The sequence below is a fragment of the Bufo bufo genome, chromosome 6 (genome assembly GCF_905171765.1).
Source record: "Bufo bufo chromosome 6, aBufBuf1.1, whole genome shotgun sequence".
Lineage (NCBI taxonomy): Eukaryota > Metazoa > Chordata > Amphibia > Anura > Bufonidae > Bufo > Bufo bufo.
The window spans coordinates 325,063,795-325,078,503 of record NC_053394.1 but is presented as its reverse complement, the minus strand read 5'-3'; the positions used below and the strand labels follow the sequence as shown (position 1 = coordinate 325,078,503).

General features: G+C 45.8%; 1 protein-coding gene across 3 annotated transcripts in view; it reads right to left on the bottom strand.

Moving 5' to 3' along the window:
- The window catches only part of NDRG3 (NDRG family member 3), a 74,523-nt gene extending 67,939 nt beyond the window's left edge, over positions 1-6,584 (bottom strand). For 2 of the 3 annotated variants that reach the window (XM_040435326.1, XM_040435328.1), the window contains exon 1: positions 6,442-6,584. The gene's annotated coding sequence lies outside the window, so the exon portion shown is untranslated. Of the gene's footprint in view, positions 1-6,328; positions 6,399-6,441 lie in introns of those variants that run through there. The other variant, XM_040435327.1, reaches the window with a different exon arrangement.
- Positions 6,585-14,709: the final 8,125 nt, after the last annotated feature.

Sequence of the window (14,709 nt, the reverse complement as noted above, 5' to 3'; positions counted from 1 at the left end):
TAAAAGAACCAGACACCAAAAGACTACATCAAAAGTGATCAGTCTCGCCACATTTGTGATTTCATGTCAGGACGTTCACAGGAACAATGGCCGTAGCCACCAATACCATTCTTCAGAGACCCTTTAGGAAATGGTGACCTGATGATACTGAGGGTCCCCGCAGTACTGATCAGGCTTTGAGATCAGAGAAAACACTGGAATGTACAGTCTGGAGGGGAAGAACCGCTATCAAAAACCTTCAGAGAATCAAAAGGACAAGACTTCCTATGTATAAAAGCCAAGCACTGGGAGGGAGCAGGGAGCGCTCTGGGCTGACATTTCTGGCTCAACGGGGGGCTTTCCCACATAACAAGCTATTGATTGCTGGACGAATGCCTGAAACCAGCACTGGAACATGGAAGATGCAACCTGCAGAGTTAGGGGGCTATTCACACAAGCATATTCATGACGCAATACAGCTCACACGTGACAGGGGCCCACTGCCTGAGCTCTCAGTATCGTAGATCCCTCTGGTCAGACCACTTCATGTGTAAATAACACAGATGGATAATATATCCATCAAGTCAATTGATGTGGTCAAAATTAATGAAAAATACAATGCTGGGAATTGCAACCAGAATCTTCCAAAACTTAATCTTGTCACAAGACAAAGACCCCAAATATACAAGTCATAAGGTATGTTCAAAGGGGGTGGGGGGAATCTAACAGGCATCTTCAGTGGAAATTGTACCATAAGTCAGACCCTCCGATTTCTCACACTGGATTCAGCCACCTACCGTGGCTTCCTGAAACCTCTGCAACCACTGACAAGTCAACTGGATGTCGACATGGATTCCAATTAAAATCAATGCAATGTTTATTTGTTTATGGTGGATTTTGGAATGGAAAATGAGCAGAAATTTGCATTAAAAAGTACCATGTGAACATACCCATAAAGAACCGTCTACAGGGAAAAGAGCTGCAACCATTTCTATAATATCATGTACGGGCCCCTACAGAGCCCCAATAACATCACAAAGTGGTAATGGCGCCGCAACCGGTTCCTGGGATGAACCAACAGGCTCTTAGGCCACGTTCATACAGCTCAGGTAAAGAGCGCTATTCTCAGGCTGCTGCCACACATCGTGGTGGTGCTGCGTTTTGGGGGCGGCAATAAAAAACCTGAAGCGGGCAGTTTTCTAAACATATCCACGTTTATGCCGAGTTTCCCTCCACTAAAGAGAAAAAAAAAAAAAGGAAGCCAGACACGGTAAAACTACATTACATTACTAAATGGAGTGAGCCTAGCGCCGCTTCATAAACTACCCGCATTTCTGGTAGTCTGAGCCTGCAGGAAAACTTACGCTGGCCCATTTTTCAGTAACTTTGATGCCCCTTTCCAGACGTAAAGTTAGTAAGTTTGCCAGTGCCAGAGGCCCAGCCCGCCACTCCATTGTGTTAAATGAGCTGTAAAAACACTTGTGACAAATTTTCACACAGTTATTTAAAAAAGGTCACAAAAAAGGGGTCAAGCAACAATTTTACGGCCCCCACGGTTTTAAAACGCAATTCTTTTACTACAACATGTCAACCCACACTAAGGATTCATTCACATTTGCGTCATGGCTTACAATTATAACATTTGGTCCCGGCCAGTAGATAAATGGCACATATAGCGTCCATATTCACGGTTCAAACACACGGTAATGAAATGTTCTCCTGAAAAATATACATTTCCACAGCTTCTCCTTCAATATATTTTTGTTGATATTATACCGGTCAGCTAATGGCACAAAAGGTTGGTGGGCTCAGAAATTAGATCGTTACTCGCAGTAAGATCAGCCCATTGCTAAAATGGAAAAATTGGCCTGGTTACCTAAGATCTTGTATTTAACAGCTTCAGCACATGCTGATGAGGCCTGAATATTCATGAGCTCCTGATTTTCTCCACCCCTGCTGCTAATTCAGTTTAAAAAAAAACAAAAAAAACTGTAGGTGGCAGTGGGCGGAGTAAACCGGAAGCTCGGCCTGCGCTGAAGCTGCCAGGACTCTACTGGGCAACTTATAAAAAGATCTACATGGGAATAACTACACAGACGTAGAATTAGAGAACATGTACAATCAGCCACAGATGAGAAAAATGTAGGTGCACTACATACCATTCCCAGACACTTTAAAGGGATTCTGTCACCAGGTTTCACCCCTGTCAGCTAAACATATGCTGATGTTCAGGGCCTCATCAGGATTCCTAATGTGGGCTTCTAAATGTGATCCGTAGCCTTATTTTGCTAAAAAACTGGTTTTACTAACCTGTCACTCAAAGAAATAAGGTGCCCAAGAGGATGTCAGGGTATGCAAGGTGCCCGCCGCACCCACCGCCGTTCGTGCCCAGCACCGCCTTTCCAGACTTCAGCACCGCCTCCTAATCCTCTGTGCCGCCTCTCCCTCCCTCCCTCCTCCTCTAAGATCTCGCACGTGCGCACAGGGCTCTGCCTGATGCGCCCGTGCGGACTTCTCCATTTGGCTTCTTGAAGCGAAGTGCGCATGCGCCGGCACTTCTCTCAACCCAGGTATGACCTGCACTCTGGCGCCAGCCTCTCAGAGCCCTGTGCGCACGCACGATATCTTACAGCAGGAGGAGGGGGGAGGGAGGGAGAGCGAGAGGCGGCACAGAGGATTAGGAGGCGGTGCAGAAGTCTGGAAAGGCGGCGCTGGGCACGAACGGCGGTGGGTGCGGCCGGCACCTTGCATCCCTTGACATCCCCTGACATTCCCTTGGGCACCTTAATTCTTTGAGTGACAGGTTAGTAAAACCTGTTTTTTAGCAAAATAAGGCCACGGATGACATTTAGAAGCCCACATTAGGAATCCTGATGAGGCCCTGAACATCAGCATATGTTTAGCTGACAGGGGTGAAACCTGGTGACAGAATCCCTTTAAGGAAATGCATGGCTCGGAGAGCTCACTCTCGAGGTTTCAGGGTATCATCTCCTCTCCCGGAGGGGGGGCAATTGGAAAAGTTGTTGAGTCAGAGGGAAACCAGATGGATCTATATGCTTGATACTGTTGCTCCAAAAGGTCTAAATGAAGGCAACAGTTTTGCCCCATTTTTATGACCTTATTTTTTTCTCTGATCGGTTATCATCGCTCCATTGTTTTTATCATGTTTGTTTTTAAACAGTATATAATTTTATGTTCCCATATTGGACTGTACTTACCTGATACCTGCTCTCCCTTAGATAAGTCATCCTATCTGATCCCTTTATGAATGAGCTTCCACTGAGGGACGACATAGGGGATAGGGACCACAATCTATCTGCTGAATAAGACAGAGAATACTATAGAACACCTACTCTAATGATGGTTCCTCAGGATAGGTCATCAATATCAGAACGGCGGGGGTCAGGCACTGATCAGCTGTATGAGGAGACGGCGAAATATTTATCCCATACAGCGAATGGTGTACAGGGCTCCAGATGGCGACCAAAATGGTTGCCAAAGCGACTTAGAATTTACAAAGTCTTGTCGCCATTTGCGACTAGACCCGCCGCTGCAGCTCTGAGGTTGAATACAGCAGCGGGGCACAGGAGATGATAGTTCTCCGCCCCCCCGCCGATGTTCTTCTCAGCAGCGCAGTGAAGGAGTCTCTCCCTCCCCCCCTGTGCTGCTGCCGCCAATAAGAAGAGAGATGGGAGGAGGGGAGGGGCTGTGGCCACTGCGCCACCAATGAAGATAACTGACCTGTTAATACAAATACAGGAGGCGGGTGCCGGAATCAAATAGCCGGCACCCGACCTCTATGACAGGGAGCTGCGATCAGCGGCAGTTAACCCCTCAGGTACGGCACCCGCCTCCTGTATTTGTATTAACAGGCCAGTTATCTTCATTGGTAGCGCAGTGCGCCCCCCCCAACATAATAAACATTGGTGGCACAGTGCGTCCCCCCCTTCCCCCCAGTATAATAAACATTGGTGGCGCAGTGCCGATGAGGGTTAAAAAAAATTAAAAAATAAAATGAACTCACCTCCTCCAATTGATAGCGTAGCTGCCGGTCTCCTGTTCTTTCTTCAGGACCTGTCAAAGGACCTGTGGTGACGTCACTGAACTCATCACATGGTCCCTTACCATGGTGATGGATCATGTGATGTACCATGTGATGAGCACAGTGAAGTCACCACTGGTCCTTGGACAGGTCCTGAAGCAAGAACAGGAGACCGGCAGCTATAAAGGGAAAATAACAGTGAATAGACTTTCATCCTAGCAACCATGCGTGAAAATCGCACCGCATCCGCACTTACTTGCGATTTTCACGCAGCCCCATTAACTTCTATGGGGCCTGCGTTGCGCGAAAAACGCATAACAGAGAATTCTGCGATTTTCACGCAACGCACAAGTGATGCGTGAAAATCACTGCTCATGTGCACAGCCCCATAGAAGTGAATGGGTCCGGATTCAGTGCGGGTGCAATGCATTCACCTCACACATTGCACCCGTGCAGAAATCTCGCCCATGTGAAAGGGGCCTAAGGGTGAATAGGACAAGAGTTCCAGCCCCTAAGGCGGCTAATGGCAAGTATAAAAAAAAAACAAAAAAAAAAAAAAAAAAAAAAAACAAGGCTACTTTCACACTTGCGGCAGTGTGATCTGGCGGGCAGTTCCGTCGTCGGAACTGCCTGCCGGATCCGGATGTGACTGAAAGCATTTGTGAGACGCATCCGGATGCATCTCACAAATGCATTGCAAGAACGAATCCATCTCTCCGCTTGTCATGCGGACAGACGGATCTGTCTTGTATCTTTTTACACATTTTTACCGGTCTGCGCATGCGCAGACTGGAAGGACGGATCCGGCATTCCGGCATTTTGAATGCCGGATCCAGCACTAATACATTCATATGGGGAAAAATGCCGGATCCAGCATTCAGGCAAGTCTTCCGGTTTTTTTGCCGGAGATAAAACCGTAGCATGCTACGATTTTCTCTTTTGCCTGATCAGTCAAAACGACTGAACTGAAGACATCCTGATGCATCCAGAACGGATTACTCTCCATTCAGAATGCATGGGGATATACCTGATCAGTTCTTTTCCGGTATAGAGCCCCTGTGACGGAACTCAATGCTGGAAAAGAAAAACGCTAGTGTGAAAGTACCCTAAAATATTAAATTTAAATCCCTCCTTTCCCAATTTTACATATAAAATATATAAACAATAAATAAACATATTACATAGCGCTGCGTCCGAAAAGTCCAAACTATTAAAAAATATCTCCTATGCGGTGAGTGCCGTAACAGAAATAAATAAAAACCATGCGATTCGTCATTTTTTTAGTCGCCTTGTCACCCCAAAAAATAGGATAGGACTGTTCTATTATGGGCCGAACGTTTCATAAAATGCGAAATGCACGCGGCTTTTTTTTTTTTTGCGCGGTATTGAGTATCGCAATACTTTTTTATGGTGACGAAAGCGAATCAAAATTTTGGTATCGAAACAACCCTACGCCGATCTGATCGGCGTAGCGTTGTCACGATACCAAAATTTTGATTCGGTTTCGATTTGGCGACTAAAAATATAATTTGGCTCCTAAATTTTTCAGTTCAGGAGCCAATGGCTACTAGGTATTTTTTTTAGTCTGGAGCACTGCTTAACCCTTCACGGGAACAAAAGGAACAGGAGGGAAAAAACACATCTCTGAAGATCCAGGCACCACCCTCACAAGCACCTGACCTACAACTCCCATCATCACCTTGACATTGGAGCCATGCGGTCTGTTCAGCAGGGGGAAAGCCAACCCGTGACAGCGGCCTGACAGGTAATAAATCGGAAACCACGCCTCGTTAGTGGCCGGAGCCTGCGTCCCCTGCATGGGCCTCACTGCAGATCATCAGGACAAGCCTGTAGGGCAGTGGGCACCTTATCCATCTCCTCCATACTGGACCAGGCCCACAGCACCCAGATGGGTCAGAACCATCATCAGACCATATTGGACTGAGTGACATGCTGGGTCATGGTGCATTAGGGATGATCCATACAATCCTCCAAAGTGAAAACCAATAGTGAATGTCCCTCACCAGACCTGATGGTGCCAGGCTCACTGCCAGCTATATATATATTATCAGATCAGACATGTCTGCCATCTAGACTTACAGCGGAGATGTAAGGGTTAATCTGAGAGCCATGACACAGACGTCCCCGCCCCCACATACACTTACCCTACAGAATACATATCTACATGTAATCTACACACATCTACAGTGCACAGGACATGTAACCGCATATACGGAGCGCATACGCAGCAGTAAAACACAGCAATACGCCATCACCCAATGTGAACGAGCCGTTACAGCGACCTACCTGGAGAGAGAATGTCGCACCCTGCCCACAGACTTGCGGTCACAGAGCGGCACACACCTGTGCCCTCCCCGCCACTCCCGCCACCCGCAGCGACGCCCAGAGCTGCGCCTCACCTCAGGAAGCTCTCGTAAACACCACGGCGATGGCGACCACTCAGCAACCCACCGGCGCTGTTATTTTTCCCTCACGGTGCGGTGCCGGAGCGGCAGCTGTAACCCCGAGAACTGACAGAAAGCGGCGCCTCCCTCTGCGCGTCTTTAAATCTCCATGTTACGCGGCCTCCTATTGGCCGCCTGTGACAGCTTCTCTGGGCGGTGAGAGCGCGGCGCTGATTGGCTGGCGGGCGCTGTAGTCATTTCCATGTGTTCCTGGGATGATGATGAGGGTGTATGGGAGAGGGGCCCTCACTGTACTCCATGGCGCCACACTAGGAGTCGTGTAGTATGCGCCTGAGAACTAACGCGTTTTACAGGCTGATGCCGATTTCAAAGTACATGCGTTTTTGAACGGATTTTTTTTTGTTCACATTCAGTTTTTTGCTTCCATGACATGTTTTTTGATGCAGTTTTTCATCCTGCTCCCTGTCAATTCCGGATGCGGATTCTGCGTCTACAATGGGCAGGTCTCCCGTTTTTTCTTCATGGCGTGTTTTTTTTTTTTTTTTTTTAAACCACAAGCGGAAAAAAGAACAGTATAAATTCAGCCTTTGGCGTTTAATCGGCTTCCGTTTCGATGGGCGCTGATTTTGCCATAAGCTGGCGCATGATCTTTTTTTTTTTTAAGCGTGTCATTTATGCAGCGAGGATTCCCATTGAAATCAACGGACACATTCTTGAGGTTTTTTCCAGGTTGATTTGCATTGGAATCAGTCTGAGAATATTCCGTGTGAATAAACCCTCAGGGTACATGCACACGTTCAGGATTCATGTGCGGAGAATACGCACTGAAATCCGCAGGTGTTCGCAGGCAAATCCGTGCGGCCAATCAGCATCAATTGGTGCGAATTTCCATGCGGATTTTGAAGTGAATGAAGAAAATCCGGTCAGGAAAAATAAAATAAATTGACATTTTAAAATCCTCCCCACAGGTCAAAATCTGCGCTGAAAAAATCTGCATCGTGTGCATTGAGAATTTTAAATTCTCATAGACTACAATGTACATGACCTACGGGGTGCGGATTTTTGCGCATGCAAATCCACGCGGAAAATCGGCACGCAATCCTGATCCTGTGCATTTAGCTTAAGGCCCCTTTCACACAAACGAGTTTTCCGCTCAGATGCGATACGTGAAGTGAACACATGGCACCCGCACTGAATCCTGACCCATTCATTTCAATGGGTCTGTGCACATGAGCGGTTTTTTTTCACGCATCATTTCTGCGTTGCGTGAAAAATGCAGCATGTTTTATAGTCTGCGTTTTTCACGCAGCCCCAGCCCCATAGAAGTGAATGGGGCTTCAGTGAAAAACGCATCGTAATCCGGATGCAGTCCGGGTGCAATGCGTTTTTCACAGATGATGCTATGTTTTTTTTCACCCGTGTGAAAAACGCATCAAAACGGATTGCACCCGCGCGGAAAAATAAATGAACAACTGAACGCAATCGCAGACAAAACTGACTGAACTTGCTTGTGAAATAGTGCGCGTTTCACTGAACGCATACGGAGCCAATCCCTATCGTTCGTGTAATAGAGGCCTAAAGCCTTGTGCAAACGGTGCCGGCTAAGATGGGGGAATGTTCCGCACAGATACTGACCTGCAGTGCGGGTTTTGAAACCAGAGTAGATTTCACGCTTTGCAGTTCAAAGGGTGAGATCTGGGGTAAATGTGCGACAGAGGGCGTTCACATCACCGTTATTTTTCTGATCTGTCAGAAGAACAGAAAAATGACGAAAAAAATGGATCCTGTGCATCAGTTATACATATTTGGCATCCGTCTGAGCCATTTCCCTCAGAGATCCGTTATTTCAGACGGAGAAATGCAGGACTTTTTTTTTTTTCGTCTGAAATAACGTCTCAGGTGGAAATGGCTTAAACGGATGCCAAATGTGCATAACTGATGCACAGGATCCGTTTTTTGTCTTTCTGTCCTTCTGACAGATCGGAAGAAAGGAAAAATAACGGTGATGTGAACGCCCTCTGTCGCACATTTACCCCAGATCTTACCCTTTGAACTGCAAGGTAACGCAACTGGATTTTGGTGAGGGACCAGTAAAAGCCACCTTTCTAAGGGTATATGCGCACTGCAGTGTCATTTATGTGGATTGCTTGGGTTTTCATACGGTTTTCGCTGCAGTCCCGCACCAAATCCACGTGTTTTAGGCTTCATTCACACGTCAGTGTTCGGTCAGTGATTTCCATCAGTGATTGTGATCCAAAACCAGGACTGGAGCCTCCACAGAGATAAGGTATAAGATAAGGGAAAGATCTGCTCCTGTTCTGTGTTCCTGCTCCTGGTTTTGGCTCAAAGTCACTGATGGAAATCACTGGGGAACATTTACTAAGACCGGCTTTTTACGGTGGGACCTGCACCCATCAGACATTTATGGCATATCGCTAGTTAAGAATCCCCTTTTAAAGTATAATTTTCATATTAGTGATCCAGCAGGACAGGAGCTGCATTTTTGTTCAGACTGTAGACCCTCTTTTGACATAATGAGCCACTTTTATAGTAAACTTTGCCCCCTTTATGGCCATGACTCTCTCTCCGGTCAGGCCTCCTTACTGCTGCGCCCCGCACCCACAATTAGGGATGCTCTCCGTGAGGTGCTGGGAGACTTTTAAGGGGTTGTCTCATCATGGACAATAGGGGCATATCGCTAGAATTGCCTTGTCTATATCGAGAACGGAGCCCGACAAGGTGGTGGCTGGAGGACTCCGGTCCGGCCACCACCAAGTCGACTCCCCATAGAAGTTAATAGGAGAGTACTGCGCATGCGCGGCCCCTGCTCCTATTCATTTCTATGGGGCCAACAGAAATAGCCGAGCCAGCACTCGGCTATTTTCATCGGCCCCATAGAAAATAAATGCGGGGCGGCTGCACATGCGCAGTGCTCCATCCTTCACTTGTGGAGCTCTGTTCTCGATATAGGTGTGGGTCCCAGTGGTGGGACCCGCACCGATAAGACAATGGGGGCATATCCTAGCCATATGCCCCCATTGTCCATGATGAGACAACCCCTTTAAGCACCTAGGAGATTTGCCAGCTCTTCCAGGAGTCCAAGAATTGTCCACATTTTCAAGAAGCCTCCCAGATGTTCCAAGAGAGTTGGCAAGTACTTTAAAGCAACGTGTGGCCACATGAAAAAAAAAAAGGTTTAAAAACATCCATAAAATTTCCCCAGTCTCTGTTGTAGTTTGCTTTGAAGGCTTTCCTGGTGCATACACCGAACATACAGGGAGTGCAGAATTATTAGGCAAGTTGTATTTTTGAGGATTAATTTTATTATTGAACAACAACCATGTTCTCAATGAACCCAAAAAACTCATTAATATCAAAGCTGAATATTTTTGGAAGTAGTTTTTAGTTTGTTTTTAGTTTTAGCTATTTTAGGGGGATATCTGTGTGTGCAGGTGACTATTACTGTGCATAATTATTAGGCAACTTAACAAAAAACAAATATATACCCATTTCAATTATTTATTTTTACCAGTGAAACCAATATAACATCTCAACATTCACAAATATACATTTCTGACATTCAAAAACAAAACAAAAACAAATCAGTGACCAATATAGCCACCTTTCTTTGCAAGGACACTCAAAGGCCTGCCATCCATGGATTCTGTCAGTGTTTTGATCTGTTCACTATCAACATTGCGTGCAGCAGCAACCACAGCCTCCCAGACACTGTTCAGAGAGGTGTACTGTTTTCCCTCCTTGTAAATCTCACATTTGATGATGGACCACAGGTTCTCAATGGGGTTCAGATCAGGTGAACAAGGAGGCCATGTCATTAGATTTTCTTCTTTTATACCCTTTCTTGCCAGACACGCTGTGGAGTACTTGGACGCGTGTGATGGAGCATTGTCCTGCATGAAAATCATGTTTTTCTTGAAGGATGCAGACTTCTTCCTGTACCACTGCTTGAAGAAGGTGTCTTCCAGAAACTGGCAGTAGGACTGGGAGTTGAGCTTGACTCCATCCTCAACCCGAAAAGGCCCCACAAGCTCATCTTTGATGATACCAGCCCAAACCAGTACTCCACCTCCACCTTGCTGGCGTCTGAGTCGGACTGGAGCTCTCTGCCCTTTACCAATCCAGCCACGGGCCCATCCATCTGGCCCATCAAGACTCACTCTCATTTCATCAGTCCATAAAACCTTAGAAAAATCAGTCTTGAGATATTTCTTGGCCCAGTCTTGACGTTTCAGCTTGTGTGTCTTGTTCAGTGGTGGTCGTCTTTCAGCCTTTCTTACCTTGGCCATGTCTCTGAGTATTGCACACCATGTGCTTTTGGGCACTCCAGTGATGTTGCAGCTCTGAAATATGGCCAAACTGGTGGCAAGTGGCATCTTGGCAGCTGCACGCTTGACTTTTCTCAGTTCATGGGCAGTTATTTTGCGCCTTGGTTTTTCCAGACGCTTCTTGCGACCCTGTTGACTATTTTGAATGAAACGCTTGATTGTTCGATGATCACGCTTCAGAAGCTTTGCAATTTTAAGAGTGCTGCATCCCTCTGCAAGATATCTCACTATTTTTGACTTTTCTGAGCCTGTCAAGTCCTTCTTTTGACCCATTTTGCCAAAGGAAAGGAAGTTGCCTAATAATTATGCACACCTGATATAGGGTGTTGATGTCATTAGACCACACCCCTTCTCATTACAGAGAAGCACATCACCTAATATGCTTAATTGGTAGTAGGCTTTCGAGCCTATACAGCTTGGAGTAAGACAACATGCATAAAGAGGATGATGTGGTCAAAATACTCATTTGCCTAATAATTCTGCACGCAGTGTATGAGCAGAGCCTACTTGATGGCATACGCCAGCTCTATATCATCTCTTAGGCCTCTTTCACACGGGCGTCATGTTTTTGGGCCGGATAAAATGCGGGTGCATCGCGGGAAAATGCGCAATTTTTCCGCGTGAGTGCAAAACATTGTAATGCGTTTTGCACGCGCGTGAGAAAAATCGGTATGTTTGGTACCCAAACCCGAACTTCTTCACAGAAGTTCAGGTTTGGGTTAGGTGTTGTGTAGCCCCATAGAAATGAATGGGTCCGGATTCAGTGCGGGTGCAATGCGTTCACCTCACGCATCGCACCTGTGCGGAAGTCTTGCCCGTCTGAAAGAGGCCTTAGGCCTCTTTCACACAAGCGTTACGGATTCTCTCAGGATCTATTCTGGGAAAAACTGATGGTTTTCCACGCAAGTTCAGTCAGTTTTGTCTGCGATTGTGTTGTGTTTTAGTTTTTTTCACATGGGTGCAATCAGTTTTTGATGCGTTTTTCATGTGCATGAAAAAAATCTATTACAACCTACATGTCCTAGCAACCATCAGTGAAAAACGTACTGTATCCGGATGGAATCCGTTTTTCACGGAAGCCCCATTCACTTCTATGGGGCCAGGGCTGCGTGAAAAACACAGAATATAAAACATGCTGCAATTTTTCCGGAAGGCAGAAATGATGCGTGAAAAACAATGCTCATGGGCACAGACCCATTGAAATGAACGGGTCAGGATTCAGCCCTGATGCTGTGCGTTTGCTTCACTCATCGCACCCACATGGAAAACTCGCTCATGTGACCTTAAATGGGTTCACTGGGCTTTTTCTGAAAATTTCAGTCTTCTCACCTATGGAAGCCGATGTATCTTCTTGGTTCAGGCTGGCGGCAAACCCCATCTGGATAGGTCATTAGTATCTGATTAGTGGGGGTCTGACACCTGGGACTCCCGCAGATTATCTGTTTGAGGTGTCGGACCCCCACCGATCAGATACTGATGACCTATACCGAGGATAGTATAAAAATAGTATTTTATACTATTTGGATCCAGGGAGCGTGCATCAGGGGAGACCCCAATACTCAGGATGGAGGTACCCCCAGGACCGGGTAAGACCAGAGAGACTGCCAATTTGAATGTACAGTCGTGGCCAAAAGTTTTGAGAATGACACAAATATTCGTTTTCACAAAGTTTGCTGCTAAACTGCTTTTAGATCTTTGTTTCAGTTGTTTCTGTGATGTAGTGAAATATAATTACACGCACTTCATACGTTTCAAAGGCTTTTATCGACAATTACATGACATATAGGCAAAGAGTCAGTATTTGCAGTGTTGGCCCTTCTTTTTAAGGACCTCTGCAATTCGACTGGGCATGCTCTCAATCAACTTCTGGGCCAATTCCTGATTGATAGCAACCCATTCTTTCATAATCACTTCTTGGAGTTTGTCAGAATTAGTGGGTTTTTGTTTGTCCACCCGCCTCTTGAGGATTGACCACAAGTTCTCAATGGCATTAAGATCTGGGGAGTTTCCAGGCCATGGACCCAAAATGTCAACGTTTTGGTCCCCGAGCCACTTAGTTATCACTTTCCATCGTGCTGGAAAATGCATTGTTCTTCACCAAACTGTTGTTAGATTGTTGGAAGAAGTTGCTGTTGGAGGGTGTTTTGGTACCATTCTTTATTCATGGCTGTGTTTTTGGCCAAAATTGTGAGTGAGCCCACTCCCTTGGATGACAAGCAACCCCACACATGAATGGTCTCAGGATGCTTTACTGTTGGCATGACACAGGACTGATGGTAGCGCTCACCTTTTCTTCTCCGGACAAGCCTTTTTCCAGATGCCCCAAACAATCGGAAAGAGGCTTCATTGGAGAATATGACTCCAGTCCTCAGCAGTCCATTCACCATACTTTCTGCAGAAGATCAATCTGTCCCTGATGTTTTTTTTGGAGAGAAGTGGCTTCTTTGCTGCCCTTCTTGACACCAGGCCATCTTCCAAAAGTCTTCGCCTCACTGTGCGTGCAGATGCGCTCACACCTGCCTGCTGCCATTCCTGAGCAAGCTCTGCACTGGTGGCACTCCGATCCCGCAGCTGAATCCTCTTTAGGAGACGATCCTGGCGCTTGCTGGACTTTCTTGGACGCCCTGAAGCCTTCTTAACAAGAATTGAACCTCTTTCCTTGAAATTCTTGATGCTCCTATAAATTGTTGATTGAGGTGCAATCTTAGTAGCCACAATATCCTTGCCTGTGAAGCCATTTTTATGCAACGCAATGATGGCTGCACGCGTTTCTTTGCAGGTCACCGTGGTTAACAATGGAAGAACAATGAATTCAAGCATCACCCTCCTTTTAACATGTCAAGTCTGCCATTTTAACCCAATCAGCCTGACATAATGATCTCCAGCCTTGTGCTCGTCAACATTCTCACCTGAGTTAACAAGATGATTACTGAAATGATCTCAGCAGGTCCTTTAATGACAGCAATGAAATGCAGTGGAAAGTTTTTTTTGGGATTAAGTTAATTTTCATGGCAAAGAAGGACTATGCAATTCATCTGATCACTCTTCATAACATTCTGGAGTATATGCAAATTGCTATTATAAAAACTTAAGCAGCAACTTTTCCAATTTCCAATATTTATGTAATTCTCAAAACTTTTGGCCATGACTGTATATCTATATACTGAAGAGGACATTCATAGGTTGATTAATGAGGATAAGAGTGATGTCTCTTTCCTCATGATACCATCAATCGATCTTTTAAGAAAGAAATATGAGCAAAACTGTAAGAGACTTATAACTATTGAATTGCATCTCAATACCTTGAGGGAATATTACAAGACACAAATAATTCCTAGGGGTCTGAGGTCCCATCTGCGCCCCAACTTGTTCCCCAATAATGAGGACTTTTGAAAAAAATTTGAGTTGGTGAATAACAAATACTCATTTGAATTGATGTTATTAAACATTGAATATCTTCATAAAGAGGCTGATGCCATTAAAACAACGCTAACAACATTGGATTCCCAGATTCAAGATCTACTGGGGGCTGATGATTTCTCCGCACATAAGGAGAAGATGGCCCAACATATACAAAGACATAGGGCCGAGGTTGAGAAAACCAAACGAGATAAGTGGCACAGAGATTTGGAGGATTACCAGTCTGGGCGTGTATATAATTGGCATAAACGGCAGAGTGAGAACAGACCAAGGAAAAGGAAGGGAAGAAGTTTGATCAGGGGCGATTTAAGTTCACCACCTGTGACTCGGAATCCACTGATGAGTTGGTCAAATCGGCTTTTTTAGGACAACCAGGAAGCTCAATGGAAGGAAATATCGACAGGGCGGAAAGAAGCACCACAGATTCCAGAAGAAACCTGCCTCCACCTATGTTTCCAAGTTACAACAAAGAGGTTCAGGGGAGACCGACCAGACA